The 18193-nt window shown below is 40.1% G+C and overlaps 1 protein-coding gene across 5 annotated transcripts in view; it reads right to left on the bottom strand.

Annotated features, from left to right (window-relative positions):
- RAPGEF6 (Rap guanine nucleotide exchange factor 6) overlaps window positions 1-18193 on the bottom strand; it is a 208947-nt gene that overhangs the window by 190416 nt on the left and 338 nt on the right. The window lies entirely within an intron of this gene.

The raw sequence follows: 18193 nt of genomic DNA, 5'->3' as shown, positions 1-18193 counted from the left end.
TGAAAACAAACTGGAGACTGGCAGAAAGGCTCATACAACCAAGGCTGTAAAGAAAGATCCACATGAAGTCAGGTGAAAAGGGAAGAATCAGGTCAAGACCTGAAACACAAATTGGGAAACCTAGCGCTGGGGTCCAGCACCAGACAGATAAGTCCACACGGCTGGCTAGAAGACCAGTGGGACTAGCAGGGGGTGCCGCGAGAAATCTAGACTCTGCTAGTGAAGAGCATGCACATGCCTGCTTGCTTGCTCTCAAAACAACATGGAGAAAGCAAATGAAAATGTCAGAGACTCCAGCTGGCTTCCTACATCGGTCCCAGAGTGTACCCTGGCCCATGCTGGGGGCAATTTCAGCCCCTCTTGCTCCACAGCACAGCTCCCCACTAGGGCAAAGGCTGACACTGTCAAGCAGATTAAGTCACTGTGACAGACAGAGTCAGTTCAGACCCAGCACTGCATCTGAATGGGGTGAAGGCAGTCACTACTGGCGTTCGTGGGGACAGAAGGTCAGAAGCCACCTGAACTCCAGTGTGCTGGGACTGCCCCAGCATGCACCTGGACCCACACTGACTGCCCACTCTGGCCCCTTGTGCTTCAACACTGCTACCCTCTGGGGTGAAAATGCGAAAGTTGGGAGGGATGAGGAGACATGCTTAGAGAAAATAGAACCAGCTCAGACCTAACCTTAAGCAGTTCTGCTTCAGTACCTTGGAAACTTGGGAAAAAGGATGCCCACCCTTGGTCCTTCTATTTAACATAGTATTGCAAGTCCTAGGCACAGCAACCAGACAAGAAAAATGAAATATAAGACTAAACTGGAAGAGAAGAAAAACTGTCCCTATCTGCAGATGGCATCATACTTTATATAGAAAACTCTATAAGGATTCCACCAAAAAACTGTCAGAACAATGAATTCAGTAAAGTTGCAAGATACAAGATTAACATATAGAAACCTGCTGCTTTTCTATACACTAATAATGAACTACTACAAAGAGAAAACAAGATAAACAATCACATTTGAAACTGCATGAAAAGAATAAAATACCTAGGAATAAACTTAACCAAGGAGGTGAAAGGCCCATACATTCAAAATCATAAAACACTGATAAAGGACACTGAAGACAGTAAAAAGAAATGGAAAGATGTTTTGTGCTCATGGACTGGAAGAACTAATATTGTTAAAATGTCCATACTACCCACAACAATCCACAGATTCAATGCAGACCCTATCAAAATAACCATGATATTCTTCACAGAACTAGAAAAAATAATCCTAAAATTTATATGAACTGCAAAAGAACCTGAATAGCCAAAGCAATCTTGAGAAAGAAGAACAAAGCTTGAGGTATCATGTTCCCTAACTTCAAACTATACTACAAAGTAACAATAATCAAAACAGTATGGTACTGGCTCCAAAAAAAGACACAATAGATAAAGGAAATAGAATCGAATTTCTGGGTTAGAGAACCCAAAAGTAAACCCATACACCTATAGTCAATTAATCTAAGTCAAAGGGAGCAAGAACATACAATCAGGAGAAAGACACACTCTGCAATAAACTGTGCTGGGAAAACTGGACAGCTACATGTAAAAGAATGAAATTAAAACATTTCCTCAAACCATATACAAAGAAAACTCAAAATGGACTGAAGACCTAAATGTAAAATCTGAAACGATAAACTCCTAGAAGAGAATATAGGCAGAACACTGACTACAGAACACTCTGTAAATCAAAGCAATAATTCTTTTGTATCTGTCTCCTACAGCAACAAAAACCAAAGCAAAAATACATGAGACCTAATTAAACATTCAGTTCAGTTGCTCAGTTGTGTCCGACTCTTTGCGACCCCATGAATCGCAGCACGTCAGGCCTCCCTGGCCATCACCAACTCCCGGAGTTCACTCAGACTCATGTCCATCGAGTCGGTGATGCCATCATTAAGAGTTAATAAAAAAAAAACTTTCTATTTTATATTGGAGTATAGCCGATTAACAATGTTGTAATAGTTTCTGGTGAACAGGGAAGGGACTCAGTCATACATATAAATGTATCCATTCTCCCCCAAACTCCCCTCCCATCCAGGCTGCCACATAACACTGAGCAGAGTTCCATGTGCTACACAGTAGGTCCTTGTTGGTTATTCATTTCAAACACAGTGTACATGTGCATCCCAAACTCTGAACTATCCCTTCCCTCATCCTTCCCCCACCCAAACCATAAATTCATTCTCTAAGTCTGTAAGGCTCTTCCTGTTTCGCAAATTCATTTGGATAATTTCTTTTGAGATTTCACCTATAGGGGATGTGATACAATGTTTCTCCTTCTCTGTGTGATTTACCTCACTCTGTATGACCATCTAAAGGTAAGAGCTTTTGCACAACAAAGGAAACCATCCATGAAACAAAAACAATCAACTGCTCAATGAGAGAAAATACTTACAAATGATGTGACTGACAAGGACTTAATATCCTAAATATATAAATAGCTTATATAATTATCAAAATTAAAACTCAGAAAATGGACAGAAGATATATAAGACATTTTTCCGAAGAAGATATACAGGTGGCCAATAGGCATATGACGAGATGCACAACATCACTAATTCAGCAGAGAAATGCACATCAAACCACAATTAAACCTACCTCAGTTCTGTCAGAATGGCTATCACCAGAAATATAACAAATAACAAATGCTGGCAAGGATGTGGGAATAAGAGTCCTAGCAAGGAAAGGGAATATAAATTAGTGCAGCCACTATGGAAAACTATCATAGGGCTTCCCTGATAGCTCAGTTGGTAAAAAATCCATCTGCAACGCAAGAGAACCTGGTTCAATTCCTGGGTCAGGAAGATCTGCTGGAGAAGGGATAGGCGACCCACTCCAGAATTCTTGGGCTTCCCCTGTGGCTCATCAGGTAAAGAATCCACCTGCAATACAGGAGACCTGGGTTGGATCCCTCGGTTAGGAAGATCCCCTGGAGAAGGGAAAGGCTACCCACTGCATTATTCTGGCCTGGAGAATTCCATCGACTCTATATATAGTCCATGGGGTTGCAAAGAGTCAGACACAAATGAGCGACTTTCACTATGAAAAACAATATGGAGGTCCCTCAAAAAAAGAAAAATAGAGCTACCATATGATCCAGCAATTCCACTCCCAAGTATACATCTGAAGAAAATGAAAACACTTACTCAAAGAGATACATGCACCCAATGTTTATAGCACTATTATTTACATACAACAGCCAAGATACTGAAGCAACTAAGTGTCCATCAACAGATGAATAAAGACGTGGTATGTGAATGTGTGTGCACACACATATATACACACAATGGAATATAGCTCAACCATGAAAGGAGTGAAACTTTGCCATTTTAAAGAACATAGATAAATCATACAGAAAAAGACAAATATTCTATATTATCATTTACATGTGGAATCTAAAAAATAAAACTAATGAATACATATAACAAAACAGAAACGGACTCACAGATATAGAGAACAAACCAGCTGTTACTGGTGGGGAGAGAGGCAAAATAGGGCTAGTAGACGACTAAGAAGTGCAAACTACTAAGTATAAAACAAAGAAGATGCAACGATGTAATGTACAGCATAGGAATAGAGCCAATATATTATAATGACTGTAAATGGAGGATAACCTACAAAAATACTGAATGGCTACTTTGTATGTATAAACTAATACTGTAAATCAGTTATACTTAAATTTAAAAGAATAAATGTAAATAATTAAAACACAGGGAGAAAAGACAGAAAAAAAATCTGAACAGAGCACCAGTGAGACAGGGAACAACTTCAAACAGTCCAACAAAAGTATAATTGGAGTTGCTGTGAAGAAAAAGAACAAAAAAATAATTTGAAAAATGGTGGAAAGTTCTCCTTATTTGACAAAAACTATGAGCTTGCACATCCATAAGGCTCAACAAAACTCAAGCACAAGAAATATGAAATAAACAATAGCAAAGCACCTGAACTGCTTAATAAATGATAAAGCAAAAATTGTAAAAGCAGGTAAAGGACATCCCTGGTGGTACAGTGGATAAGAATTCGCCTGCCAACACAGGGACACAGGTTCGATTTCTGGTCTGGGAAGATCCCACATGCCACAGAGCAACTAAGCCTGAGTGCCACAACTACCGAGGCCGCACTCTAGGGTTCGTGAGCCACAACTACCAAAGTCCACGTGCCTACAGCCTGTACGCTGCAACAAGAGAAGCCACCGCGATGAGAAGTCCATGCACCACAATCAAGAGTAGTCCTCACTCACCGCAACTAGAGAGAGCCTGTGTGTGGCAACAAAGACTCAGGACAGAAAAAAAAGCAGCAGCTAGAGAAAGAAGGTAAATTACACAGTGTGAATAATAATTAGAATTACAGAACACTTCTAGGCAGAAACAATGCAATCCACACAATACTGTAGTAACACACCTTTAAAGTCACAAGAGGAAAAAAATTATCTAGAATACTCTTCCAGTCAACATACCTTTCAAATAGGAAAGCAAGTATTTTTCATATATACAAAGATTGAATCAATCAATCACCAGCAGACCTGCTCTCCAAAAATTAAAGTCATTTCCATAAAAGAGGAAAACAATACCAGATGGAAATCTGGAGCTATACAAAGGAATGAAGAAAACTGGAAATGGAAACTACAAATATAAATCTTTCTCATTATTAAAAAAACCTGGCCATTTAAAGAAACAGCAACAACAATGATAACGTATTATGAGGTTTATAATATGTGTACAAGTTAAATGCATCACAAAGCAAGGGCAGGAGCTAAAAATGTAGGTATAATATTGTAAGGTTCTTTATTATATGAGAAACAGTATAATATCACTTGAAGGTTGTGGTAAGTTTAAGATATATACTATAAACCTTAACAAAACTGATAGTTTGCAGATTCTTTTGGATTTTTTACTATACAATAAAATCTCCTGTGAACAAGAACAGTATTGTTTCCTCCTCCATATATATAATGCAGGTGATTTTTTCCCCTAGCTTTAATGCATGAGCTAGGGCTTCCAAAACAATGGCTGGTAGGTGTGGTCATAGACTACAAACACAGCTGCTGGGGCCCCACCCTTTTAGTTAAGAGTCATCATAACCTGGCTAGACACTCACAAAATGCCTATCTCATGGAAATGTGCTTGTTAATTTCTGACATCAAGACAACTTTTAGTGGCAAACAAGTTTTCAAAACTGTAAAACAAAAGGTTATGTCATGACAAACAAAATTAGAAGTCCCAAAACCTGATCTGCCAGATGAGGGCAGACTAGAGTCCAGGAGTCCCAGAGTTTTCTGAGATTCTCAAATGAACTATGTCATATAATTTCCTGTTTTCAAGTCAGAGGATATCTTTGGTACGTCACTGGTGATGGTACATCAGTAGCTGACAATCAGGAATTCACTTTTCAATTTTAAAGTCTGTGAGAATATAATTCACAAGTTTTTTAATACATATGGTTCTCCAGTTCTCTGCCTGAATAAAGGCTGACAAAGTTTCTGAACTTTAGATTCTGCAAGTCCTTCTTCAAATATCTAAAAGTTCACCCTTTATTTGTCTCCAATCTTCTCTTCAACAATTTGGTCACTTTACATTCTGTTCTCCAATGGCATCTGTAAATGGTGACCACAAGGATTTGCAGAGAAGTATTAGGATTATTCCTATCAGGAGTTAGCAAACTTTTTCTATAAAGGGTCAGATGGTAAACATTCTAAGTTTTCTGGGCCATAGGGTTTTTGTCACTACTACTAACCTACCTTGCCTTTGCAGCATAAAAACTACCAAAAAAAAAAAAAAGGTAAATGAGTAGGGGTGGGTACATTCCAACAAAACTTTAGTTACAAAATACCTGGTAGGCTAAATTTGGTCCCTAGGGAATACTCTGTAAAGTCCTAATGTGTGTTTGTGTATTCAGTCATACAGTCGTGTCCGACTCTTCAGGATCCCATGGACTGTAGCCCATCAGGTTCCTCTGTCCATGGGATTTTCCAGGCGAGAATACTGGAGTGGGTTGCCATTTTCTACTCTAGGGGATCTTCCCAATCTAGGGATCAAACCTATGTCTTGGGTCTCCCACATTGGCAGGAGGATTCTTTACCACTGTGTCACCTGGGAAGCCCAACTTCTAATGCATATGGTCAAAAATATCTACCAAGGAAGTCAAGCCATGAATGAGGTGGAAACTGCAAACATCAGATTTCCACCTTTCCAAGCTTCAATGACCCAAGTGCTACCCATCAGATATACTCATCACAGACTTTTAATCGAGTGATACCAAGAAGCAGGACTGTGGTTGAGGCTCTGCCAACACGTGCACTGCACAGTGCACACACCCAGCACTGCAAGCTACGGTATCCATGCGTTCAATGCCAGCAGCAGTATGTCTTTACCAAATATGCCGTAAGGAGTATGGACCATGACTGTCCAGCTCCACGTCTATTTCTCCAGCATTCCCACTATCCTTTCAATAAATTCCTTTTCTCTAAATTGACCAGAACTGGGTTTTTATGCATGTAAGTTACAACCTAAAAGACTCTTACAGTAGCACCATCATCATCACTTGGGAACTTGGCAAAAATTAGGAATTTCCATACCTAATGAATCAGAATCTCTGGGGCAGGAACTAGCAGTCTGTGGTTTAATGAGACCTACAGGTGGTTCTGATACACATTAAAGTTTAGAACAAGTGGTTTATTCATAGGATTTATGCCACTCTGGGGGATTCCCAGGTGGCCCAGTGGTAAAGAACCTGCCTGCCAATGGAGTAGCCACAAGAGACATGGGTTCGATCCCTGGGTTGGGAGGATCCCCTGAAATAGGAAATGGCAACCCACTCCAGTAATCCTGCCTGGAAAATACCATGGACAGAGGAGCCTGGAGGCTACAGTCCATGGGGTCAAGAGAGTCAGACATGACTTAGCGATTGCACACACACGCACACACGCCATTCCGGGTTATCTAGCTGATAACCTATCAGAGGAGGGACACAGCACTGAGATGTCTAGTAAACCCTGGTCCCTCCAGAGCACCTGGTTTTAGGGTCACAAGATGCTAAGCATTTATGAAACAACAGAAAATAATCTTTCAGAACAAAGGATGGTTTTAATAGCAAACTGATAAATTCTCTTATATGATGTGGTTGGTTATGGGTTTTGGTCTACATGGGACAATAAGTATTTATAGTTGTTGACTGTGTAATGTTGGTCTTAGAAAGGGGTTTCATGTGGTTTCTGTACCAATTATTGCTGACACAGGCTTAAGGTACTGCACTGTCAGGCTCCTGGTGTGTCCAAGATCAATAAAAGCTATTATAGATACCCAAACCACCCCGACAGAGGCAGACTGGAAGTCTTACAGACATTTTTTGGTAATAAAAATGTAAATGCTATATTTAAAGCAATGTTATTTACATTGTGCACTTCAAAGTTGCTCTACTGAAACTCAAAAGGGGAAATCATGAAGAAGATGGAAAACTAGGAATTTATGACATTCCAGATCAGTAACACCTACATCAGACCCTGGTTCTGTAACTACAAAGTAGTGAAGAAATTATCCAGGGGCATGAGGTCACAAAGAGTCAGACAGGACTGAGCGCACACAAATTAGAAGAACAAATACCAACTCAGGATTAGAGAATAAAAATAATTAGTCCCATTTGGGCTAAAAGGTGAGGAAATGGTGATGACTCAGCACATCATAAAACACATCAGCAATACCCTCTCAGCCAATCAGTTATGCAAGTGAGTGAAGGTGGACAAGCTGAGGTAGGTGAGACCAATGTCATCCTACAAGCTGCCCTTCAACGACCCACACCTAATGCATTCACTGTAGGTATATTCTATGGCTTTTCAATTTCACTGTAAAATGACATATTCAATTCATGTTTGTAGCTCTGTATGTATGAGGAATTAATAATTCTGTTAAGTTCAGTCGCTTAGTTTTGTTCGACGCTTTGTGACCCCATGAATCGCAGCACACCAGGCCTCCCTGTCCATCATCAACTCCCAGAGTCCACCCAAATCCATGTCCATCGAGTTGATGATGCCATCCAACCATCTCATCCTCTGTTGTCCCCTTCTCCTCCTGCCCTCAATCTTTCCCAGCATCAGGGTCTTTTCCAATGAGTCAGCTCTTTGCATCAGGTGGCCAAAGTACTGGAGCTTCAGCCTCAACATCAGTCCTTCCAATGAACAACCAGGACTGATCTCCTTTAGGATGGACTGGTTGGATCTCCTTGCAGTCCAAGGGACTCTCAAGAGTCTTCTCCAACACCACAGTTGAAAAGCATCAATTCTTCGGTGCTCAGCTTTCTTCACCATCCAACTCTCACATCCATACATGACTACTGGAAAAACCATTAGCCTCGACTAGACGGACCTTTGCTGGCGAAGTAATGTCTCTGCTTTTTAATATGCTGTCTAGGTTGGTCATAACTTTCCCTCCAAGGAGTAAGCGTCTTTAATCTCATGGCTGCAGTCTCCACTTCTGTTAAGTACATACTTCTAGTTGAGCGCTATGGGACTTCTATCCCCTTCCTCAATGCTGTACCGAGCAGTGTGCTGCTCTCAACAGCTGTATATCTCAGTTCAGCTGTTCCACACACGCTTATAAAACTAAACTTGGAAAACTCAAATTGGAATGCTTAGAGCAAGTCTGAATTTTTCTATTTCTCAAAGTCTAAATCTAGTGAATTTCTTACCTATGAAATGCTTATGATCACAGACAACATTCAATACAACATCAATTATCTAAATCATTCATCAACCAAGGTATTTTACTCATTACCTCAGCAATTAAAAAGAAAACTCTCAGGGGATTCTCTGGTGGCCCAGTGGTTGAGAATCTGCCTTACAATGCAGGAAATATGGGTTCAATCTCTGGTTGGGGAACTAAGATCCCACATGCCATGAAGCAACTAATAAGCCCATGCCCTAAAACTACCGATCCCACGTGACACAACCAGAGAGCCTGTGTGCCACAACTAAGACCCAATGCAGCCCAGTGACTAAGCACTGAAGAACAAAACAGAAACCCTCTGAGGATGGATCTCCACGGCCAATACAAACTCAAACTCAAGACACACATATTCTGCAGCTACAGTTCTATAATCAAAAGTTATGCTGAAGGATCTTCTCCAGATCATTTTTAGGCTGCCTTCAGCTAACAGTGCAGCTAAAAAGTTGGAGACAGCTGTGTTTCAAATCCTGCCTCTATCAGTTATTAACCATATAACAATAGATAATCTGCTTAACATTTATTTTTTGTACAATTGGGAATTTAAACAGCTTCTTTTCAAACATAAATTTTTAAAATAAATCTACTAAATGTGTAGCACAGACACACATTAAAGGTTAACAAATATTAGTCTTATGTTTTATGTTTCATTATGAAATTACAAAAGTTAAATTATATCAGCAGACTATTAAAACTATTTGAAAGATTTTCAGCAATATCTCCAAGTTAACATGCCCATACATTAAATATAGAATTCCATTCCATTGGTTTTATCATCCATGAAGGTGTAAATATATTCTGCAAAATGGCAATGAAAAGCTGTAACACTTACCACACCTGAAGCTCACACCACAGATTCTAACTGCCATTTCCTACTAAAAGGTACCTGTTTCTAGATATATGGCTAATTTCTAGTAGTAGGGCAAGGAAAGTAAAAGCCGGGAACACCTTTTTGGGCCAGAAAGTAGGGTATTACTTAAAGACTCTTTCTTGTTGTTGTTTAGTTACTGAGCTGTGTCTGACTCTTTTGCAATCCTACGGACTGTAGCCCACCAGGCTCCTCTGTCCATGGGATTTCTCAGGCAAGAATACTGGAGAGGGTTGCCATTTCCTGCACTGGGGATCTTCCCGACCCAGGGACTGAACGCGCGTCTTCTGCTTGGCAGGCAGATTCTTTACCATGAGCCACCTGGGAAGTCCTAAAGACTACTGGATCATGCCAAAGTTCTCAGGAGGAGGAGGAGGAGGAGGAGAAGAGTGTAAAGTAGGAAAGGTTCTTCCAAACAGAACATCAGCTAATAAACGGATGGAAGGAACAAACAGCCTACCCTTTCCACTGCTCACTGAACACTGTTACCTGGTGGCCCCGCAGCACCTCAAATGCAATGTACCCAAAGCTAAACTGACTGTCCATCCCCCAGCTGTGTCTTGCTCCTAGGTTCCCTCATTTAGGTGACAGTACTCACCTTCAACAGCTCATGTGAGCAATCTGTCAATTCTACTTTCTAAACACCTCCGTTCACCATCTCACCTGAAGCGATTTAGAGAGTCATTCCCTGGTGGCTCAGACAAGAGTCTGCTTGCAGTGTGGCAGACCAGGTTAGATCCCTGGGTCAGGAAAATTCCCTGGAGAAAGGAATGGCTACCCACTCCAGTATTCTTGCCTGGAGAATTCCATGGACAGAGGAGCCTGGTGGGCTACAGTCCATGTTTATACATCATCCAATGTTTATCTGCCTTCTTAGCACAGTAGGCAGCACTTCAGTCTCATAATGTGAAGGTCCTGAGATCCAACCTCAGTGAGCACAGTTTGGGCTTCCCTGGTAGCTCAGCTGGTAAAGAATCCACCAGAAATGCAGGAGACCCTGAGGTCAGGAAGATGTGTGGGAGAAGGGATAGGCTACCCACTCCAGTATTCTTGGGCTTTCCTGGTGGCTCAGACGGTAAAGAATTCACCTTCAATGCAAGAGACCTGGGTTCAATCCCCGGGTTGGGAAGATTCCCCTGGAGAAGAGAATGGCAACCCACTCCAGTTTCTGGCCTAGAGAATTCCATGGACCAGGGAGTCTTGCAGGCCACAGTCCATGGGGTCATAGAGAGTCAGACACAACTCAGCAACTTTCATTCACAACAGAAAACAGCCTTCTTGACTCTAGTCTGGCACCCTATAATCCATTCTTCAGAGCGCCCCCAGAGTGATCTTTCTAAAAAGAAAATACAAAGTTAACAAGGAGAACACAGTCCTTCATGTTCCGAATCCTGACCATGCCTCCAGCCTCATCTATTTTATTACTTAGTCTTGTCCCAATACTCCAGCTAGCCAGGCAATGTGCATGTTCATATCAAGCTCATCTGTGGCCCTGAAAATGCTGCTCCCTCTTCTGGAAAAACATTCAGCTCCTCCTTCACCTAACTTTTATATATTCTAATTTACACTCAAGTCAGGGTTCCCTGTCAAAAACAATTTGAATGGCACGTGCCTAGCCTTTACTCCTCTCCCCCAGCAGCCCCCCTACAAACTCCTGAGCATCTGATATGTGCAACTGTCACAGTACTTAACCAGGCTCTATTTTAATTGTCTGTGTACTTGTCTATCTCCCCCTCTAAGAATCTTTTATTCCTAGCACTTAAAAACGGGACTTGAAAAATACATATCACACAAACATTCATTAGGAAGTCTTCTACAAAAATGTATGCTTTCAAGTCTGCCTCAGAGAGTCATCTGAGGAGCTCATAAGCAATCCAAAGTTCAGTTGGCACTTGTGACACTTATGAACTCTTCTTTATGATAAAGTCTTCTTGTATTAGTTGAACGCTCTTAAGAAACCAAACTAGAATAGACTATCAACTTCTGAAAACAAGTTATAAAACAGAACGGTATTAAAAAAAAAATCATGTAACCAACACACCTGTTTTCATTCTACATAAAACTTGAGAAATATACACTTAAATAGACACAGGCACCTTAAAATATTATACTTCATACAATACAGGCAAGATTAAATAACAGGCATTTATTTAGGAAAATATTAGGCTCTGTATAGATATCAATAAAAAACAAACAAAGAAGATCAAAGCTTAAAATGTAACCTAAAGGTCACTGATAAAGAGAAAGCACTGGGGCACTACTGGACAAAGGAAGTAAATGATGAATCATGTGACCCTGAGCAAGACATTTTACCTCTCTCAAGTTTAGTTCCTGTATCTGTATGTAATCCACTTCACCAGCTCTTGAACCATCAGCTAAAGTATTTTTGGAAATCATATATACGTACATTCACAAATACTTGCTAGGTGGTGCTGCTGCTTCTGCTACGTACCAAGTGCCCCGTCCACCAAGTCCCACGGTCTCTGCCACATGTCAAAGCTGCCAAAGTTTCCGTTTGGGGCAAATAATGGAGAACATCAAACAAGGGCTGCTTATGCCTTCGCAACCTCAAGTTCTTAACAACGAAGGGGCTCCTTCAGTTTTTATCTAAGCCAGATCTGTTTACACCAGCTAGTTCAAGGTAAAGCCAAAGGGCAACTACAATGTTACAGAGCTCACAACTGTACATGCAAGAATATGACTTTGTCAGAGTCAAGTTCACCACACCTGGCTGCTACTGCTCTGCAGAATTCTCTCTCAGGGAAGCTCCTTATCACTCAAAACCAAGATTTTATGGTGTCGAAACTACTGAATGGCCAGAGTTTTGTTATTGTTTTTGCTTTTTTCTCACGTTGGGGATCTCCAATACATATATGAGGTGTCTTGGAAAAGCAATTATCCAAAAAGGCCCCATCCGGGTCTAGTATTCCCTTTCTATACAGTTTAGTTTACAAATGAAGGTCAGAGGGCCCCAGTTGCATAAATAAGTTCTTGCTTTCCAAGGAGCTCTCTAAATGTGCACCTGCTGTTTTAGAAAAGCACAACAGATCTCTGTTCTGCCACCCTTAACGATGCACACAGTGACTCCCTCAAAATTCTGAGTACAATGGTGCTCTTTTGCCAATTCAGAAGGAAAAAAAACCCTAAACTGTACATTTAAAGACCATTTTTCTAAACTATGAAAAAGATTTAATAAAAAATTACAAGAACACTAAACTTTATATTCTTTCAGTCCAAGCCCCCTCTAAATTTTGGTAACACAAACAAGCTAGATTTTTTATAAAATTATTTTCTGGATTGTAAATAGGCAATTACATTAACATCTAGCTGAGCATGAAATATTCGCCCAACTAAAGTTTAAAGTCATATGCTTTAAAACACATGGAAAGTTAAAACTGGCACTGCAGGTAAATAAAGCTGCAAATGTGTTTTAAAGCCATATAAAAAAGTAGTTCCTCTTTCAAAGTATGACTTAAGTTCCTCTATCTGAATTGTCTCTGAACAACTGCCAGGTAAAACACATAGTTTCTTTATGGTCACTGTACATTATTTACATCTTAATAAGAGAATATTAACAGCAAATTTTGCTCTGTGCCAAACTTCAGTCTTTCTTCCCCAGCACTTAAAGTATCAGACCAACAGAAATTACTACTAGAAAAACACGAAAACAGTGTTGTTCAGATTCTTTTCCTTTTTAGAGTCATTCACTCTACAAATATTTGGCTACCTACCACGTAACAAGTATTGCATGATGGAACTGGGAGATAAAGATACAGTCACTGTCTTCAAGACGCTTACAATCCAGCCAGGGAGAACAAGCCAGCAACCCTAACACAGAACAGTAAATGCTCTGAGACAGGAAGGGACACAGAGAAGGAGTGGGAGATCAGATTTCAGTGAGCCCTCTGCGTTTGTCAAGTGAGAGGATGGTGTTCAAGACAAAGCAAATAGCAAACTAGCATGTACGGCTATTGCCGAGTGTTCATTATGATTGGCACCTCGTTAATTACGCTGGGGCTTCCCTGGTGGCTCAGAAGGTAAAGAATCCAGCTGAAACACAGGTGACCTGGGCTTTTCTGGGTCAGGAAGATCCCCTGGAGAAGGGAATGGCTACTCACTCAAGTATTCTTGCTTGAAGAATTCCATGGACAGAGGAGCCTGGTGGGGCTATATAGTTCACTGGGCAGCAAAACTTTACATATCTCATTTAGTCCACATAACAATCCCCCAAAGATAGTCAATCTTAAAATTAGGTAACTTTTCCAAGGTCACTAAAATTCTCAGTGCTATAGCCCAGATCTGAAGTAGGCATGTTTAAATGCAAAATTCCATGACTGTAAACACTTCCATCCTACATAAAAGCAGAGACAGGGAAAATGGCACAATGGGCATGTTTCTAACCGCTATCTATATATCATAATTACTTAAGGAGTATAGAATTACTTCTATAAATACCAATGCTTGACACTCCATTCCAGAAGACTTTAATTCAAGAAATGAAAGAATGTGGGCCTCAGCATTATTTAAAAAAAAAAAAAAAAAATCCCTAGGCTGAGAGACATATGAAGCCCAGGTTGAAAAATACTGTTATGACACTCACATTTCTCTGATCATCAGTGATGATGACCATCTTTTCATGTTTGTTGGCCATCTGTGTGTCTTCTGTGGAGATATGTCTCTTTAAGCCTTCTGCCCATTTTTTCATTTGAGTTTTTTTTTAATTGAGTTGCATGAGCTGTTTATATATTTTGGAGATTAGTCCTTTGTCAGTCAACTCATTTGCAAATATTTTCTCCCATTCTGAGGGTTGGCTTTTCACCTCATTTATAGTTTCCCTTGCTTGCAAAAGCTTTTAAGTTTAACTAGGTCCCAACTGTTTATTTTTGTTTTTATTTTCATTACTCTAGGAAGTGGGTCAAAAAAAGACCTTGCTGTAATTTACGTCAAAGAGTGCTTTACCTGTGTTTTCCTCTAAGAGCTTTGTAGTGTCTGGACTCACATTTAAGTCTTTAATCCATTCTGAGTTTATTTTTGTGTATGGTGTTAGGGAATGTTCTAATTTTTTTTTTAATTGAAGGATAATTACTTTACAGAATTTCGTTTTCTGTCAAACCTCAACAGTCATAGGTATACATACATACCTTCCCTTTAGAACCTCCCTCACATCTTCCTCCCCCAGGAGTGTTCTAATTTCATTCTCTTACATGTAGCTGTGAAATTAAAAGACGCTTGCTCCTTGGAAGAAAAGCTATGACAAACCTAGACCGCATATTAAAAAGCAGAGACATTACTGACAAAGGTCCATATACTCAAAGCTATGGTTTTCCCAGTAGTCATGTATGGATGTGAGAGTTGGACCATAAGGAAAGCTGAGTGTCAAAGAATTGATGCTTTTGAACTGTGGTGTTGGAGAAGACTCTTGAGAGTCCCTTGGACTGCAAGGAGATCAAACCAGTCTATTCTAAAGGAAATCAGTCCTGAATATTCATTGGAGGAACTGATGCTGAAGCTAACGCTCCAATACTTAAGGCCATCTGATGCGAAGAACTGACTCACTGAAAAAGACCCTATGCTGGGAAAGACTGAAGTCAGGAGGAGAAGGTGACAACAGAGGATGAGATGGCTGGATGGCATCACCGACTCGATGGGCATGAGTTTAAGTTTCCTTAAAACCTGAGCTACCATGTGTCCCAGCCATCCGACTCCTGGGCATACCTGAGGAAAACCATAATTCAAAAAGATACATATACCCCAATGTTCACTGCACCACTATTCAGACTGGCCAGGACATGCACGCAACCTAAACATCCATCAACAGACGAATGGACAAAGAGTATGTAGTATAAATGGCAACCCACTCCAGTGTTCTTGCCTGGAGAATCCCAGGGACGGAGGAGCCTGGTGGGCTGCTGTCTGTGGGGTCGCACAGAGTCGGACACGACTGAAGCGACTTAGCTGCAGCAGCAGCACCACCACCAGCATTATTATCCTTTAGTCTGAGCTATGATCATCTCTTCCCTGCTTTAATGTGATAACCTCTAACTGATGTTCCCGTTTCTTTCTATCCTTGCTCCCACAGTCTATTCCCAACCCAGCAAGCAGCCAAGGGATGTGTTAAAAAGTAGGGTTACATTGCTCCTCTGCTTCAAAACATTTTGGTGGAAAACAGAACTCTTTTTCATTCAAAATAAGTCAAAAATATACAATTAAGAGTCCTGCATGATAAGCTCCATCTTACATCACCATTGCCTCTCTGACTTCATCTCTTACCATTCTGCACCAGTCTCTCAGAGCTCCCTGCTATTCCTTGAATGCACCAAACACTCTCTCATCTAAGGACCTTTGCAATGACTATTCTACTTGGAAAGCTATTTCCCAATATATTCCTATGGCTAATTCTATCACATGAATCAAAGCTTTAATAAAAATTCATCTCAATCAAGACACCAACTACCTTAAACTGCACCCAGTCCTTGTCCATTTCTTCCAATTCGTTTATCCTGATCTTTTTAAAATTTGCAATTATCAGCTAACGTATTATGTAGCATACTTGTTTCCTGTATTTATCTGTCCATCTCCCTCCCTCTTCAGTTAGAATATTAATAAAAACTCCAGCAGGGTAGGCCTGTTTAGTTCACTGATACACCCTAGTGCACAAAATAATGCCTTGAATTGGTAAGCTTTCAATAACTGAATATATTTATAATAGATGCTTAACAGTCCACTAAAAAGAATAAGGAACTTCTGAAAGCAGAAATGATCCTGTGAGAATTTCATCAAATTATTTATCACAAATAAATCATCACTAGAATTCAGTTTATCACTTCTCTATTGATACTTCTGTGCCCCACCCCCAAACAAATTCTACACTCAATCAAAAGCACTGCCAAAGATGAAACTTCCCTTAGGACTCTACACTTTCCCTGCTAAGGGCCAGGGTTCAATCCCTGGTCGGGGAACTAAGATCCCACAAGTCACGTGGTATGGCCATAAATAAATAAAGATAGTTTAAAAAGCACTGCCAATGAATCAAGAAGTTAACATGTTATATGCTGCTAGATGTCAGAGCTCCAGTCTGTGTACTGTGGGCAGCTGTTTCAGCATTGATTCCCTTAAACAATGCTGCTGTTCCAGTAAAACAAGATGAAGTACTTAACACAGCAAACACTAGCCAACATAACTTTGTGAACAGTTCAGAAAACTTCCTAAGGCTCAAAAATAAGCAAACTAGGTAATTTTGTTAATAACGAGAATTAGGATTTTCCCATTAACATGCTCTCTTATCACTGTGGAATTATGTTAGGTATCGAAATGTATGTGAAAAATAACCCATTTATTTTCAAGTGCAATGTGACAGTTACCGAAAGAGATCTGACTGAGCCACTGAAAGCCTCAAAAAAGTCAGAAGCCTGAAAAAACAGAGGGTGAATGAGAAGACAGAAGAAAGTATTACTATCACAGATACTTTAGAAACTTCACGCATTTGAAAATCAAATGTCCACTTTTAAATGACGGGTATATCTAAGAAGCCATAACAAGGAAAATCAGAAAATATTTTTAACAGAATAAAAAGGAAAAGAAAATTTACCAGAATTTGTTGCATGCAGCTGAAGCTGCTTGATACTTTCTAATGATATAGAGACTATGGTAGGTTCACCTGTTCAAAATGAACGCTTTCAATTAACTCACAATGACCTCAAGAATCATCAGGGAAACCAAGACACCTAGAATTACAAATTCAAGTCTTGAAAAGAGGGCTGTGGCAAGTGGTAGAATTTGCTTTGTTTGTATGCAAAGATCAGGATCTCCAACAACAAAGTCTGATCCATCAGCTAAAATTACAGCTTGACTGTCAAGTCACAAAAGGTCAGTCCAAATTACTGAAATCTACTATGCAAAACATTATAAACCTGAAAAACACAAAAGTGAATTCGGAAGAACTAACCCAAAGCACTTTCTTTCATTTATTTCAATTACACACAAGACAATCCAACAATAATTCACAACACTGTTTTTGCTTTTTGGTGTAAGAAACATAGCACTTATTATGGTAATTTCTCCAAATCAAGGAAAACCTCACTCCGCCCCCTAAGCACTCTACACCGACCGGCAAGGTTAACAGGTTTTAGTTATTTGCCTGAAAACTAGCCTGCAGGTCAAATGAAAACCATTGAAGCTGATGCCATTACTACTAATTCAATACAGCAGGTTTTGGATCCAAGCACAAAATACTGTAAAAGTTGCCAATGACACAGTCTGAAAAATTACCTCCTGAACTGATCTTTAAATCCGCAGAATTCTCCACTAGAGTTCATCACCTGAACTGGACGCAAAGTTTTAAACTGATGTTGAAAACTTCATCGTTCAGGCAACCGAACAGTATTTAAAGTGCCTATACGGTAACTTTAAGAGAAATTATTAAATTTTAAGTAACTTTAACAGAGGTTTTTGGGTTTTCTCGTTGTTATTGTTAATGACACGGCAGTTACATTTCACTTACAACTTCCACCTCCTTTTTATAGTCTACCTAGTTACGGGACAATCTCACTTCGAGAACCGGCATTTT

The sequence above is a fragment of the Capricornis sumatraensis genome, chromosome 9 (assembly GCF_032405125.1).
Source record: "Capricornis sumatraensis isolate serow.1 chromosome 9, serow.2, whole genome shotgun sequence".
Lineage (NCBI taxonomy): Eukaryota > Metazoa > Chordata > Mammalia > Artiodactyla > Bovidae > Capricornis > Capricornis sumatraensis.
Note: the sequence above shows the minus strand (reverse complement) of the source record. Positions and strands in the feature narration are given on the sequence as shown.